Consider the following 1,840-nt stretch of genomic DNA (forward strand, 5'->3'; position numbering starts at 1 on the left):
TTGTAACCATTTTTTGTTTTTATTATGCCCATGAAATATATGTGTGAGAGGGTGGGGGGGTCGAAAACACATTAAAACTTTTACAGTGTTTTCATATCAATGAGTACTCAACCCCTATCGTAAATGAGCAACATAAGAATAAGTTCAGAATCATCTCCCCTTGAAGTTGAGAAATTTATGAAATTACGTTTACAAGGTGAACCATATTTTTAAAAACCTACACAGTTCTTCATTGCTGAAAACTGCACACGGATGCCAGTAAAAAAAAGGAAACAAATGTAAATAAAATGAACTATGAAATATTTGGGGGTTACAACACAAAATCATAGATAATGGTTATTCGGGGGTTATAACACAACATCATAGATAATGGTTATTTGGGGGTTATAACACAAAATCATAGATAATGGTTATACCAGTATCTTTTTCTATTTTGTTTAAAATAATCGGCCAATATATTCATATTTACAGTAGAAAAAAATCGTTCCATGTAACTTCATTGAGTGCCTTTTACACTGAAATTCCCGACGCCCTTTGAAGCTTTGCATCAATAGTTATCTTGTTTTTCATTGGAACGGCGATGTACGGCTGTAACTTCCGTACGAACGGCATTTGGCCAGTATTTGCGATAAAAGCTATACATATGGTGGTATAAGTAAATTGTGTCATGTTTCCTTGTTGAATTAAATGCTAACACGTTTCATTGTAAACCGTTATGCAAAAGGTTACCATTAGGCTAAGGGTACCTCTTTGCATAAAATAATCTGCGCTCTTACCAATAATGGCAAACGTAATCATGGTTACTGTATGTTTTCCTTTATGTCATTGAATTAAATTAAGATACAACTTTACTCTGTCTAGAACATATATATCTTATACAATTTCAACAACGCGTGCAAAAACTCAATTTTCGACAAAACGTAAGATAGTACTATTTTGCATTAAGCGGATGACTTGTCCTATATGGCAACCACCAACCACAATTACATGCGCCGTGAGTGGCTATATAACCCGGGTTTCCTTGGTGAGAAGCGCGTGTACCAACCACTGCGTAAACTGAGCGCCCAAAACAACTGAACAGAACAGAAAAAAACAACAGAACAATACTGCATTTCTCCCAGGTATACATAGATTCAACATGGGAGACATATAATACAAATGGTACAACATACATATCATGTTTCCGGTTCAAGTGTGATACATTTTGGTGTAGGGGGAAGTCATATAAGCAATGTTAATCACTTAGCAGCTTTAAAGGGGCCTTTTCACAGATTTTGGCATTTATCGAAGTGTGTTATTAAATGCTTTATGTTGATTAATGTTAACATTGGATCTAAAAAGCTCCAGTAAAAAATCAAGAATAAAATTTAAAAAAGAAAAAAAAAGTAACTCTCATCAGGGCTCAAACCACTGATCCCTGGAGTCCTGGAGTAAGTCTACCATTTAGACCACTAGGCCATCCGTGCTCATAGAATGACGGATGTATTTTATATTTAATATAATCAATCCTCGCAGTTTCGCAAAATTTAACGACAACAACAGAACTCAACAACAGAACTCAAATTATTCAATCGTTTCGCATTGCAACGCTTTATAATGTTCATGTTTTTAAATCCTCAAAAGATGCATATAATGGATATTTTAGAGAATGGTAAATGTTCAGTATTACAGTTTTCTCACAAATAACATAACTAAAACGAAATTTGCGAATCTGAAACATGTTTTTTTTTTATTTTGTCGATTTACCAAAACATGAAACGGCCCCTTTAATAGATGCTTTGAGATTTTATAGTTTGTAATTCGCAATACGGTAAAGATGAAATAAGCATATGTTTACAGA

This window comes from Dreissena polymorpha, chromosome 11, assembly GCF_020536995.1.
Source record: "Dreissena polymorpha isolate Duluth1 chromosome 11, UMN_Dpol_1.0, whole genome shotgun sequence".
In the NCBI taxonomy this organism is placed as follows: Eukaryota; Metazoa; Mollusca; class Bivalvia; order Myida; family Dreissenidae; genus Dreissena; species Dreissena polymorpha.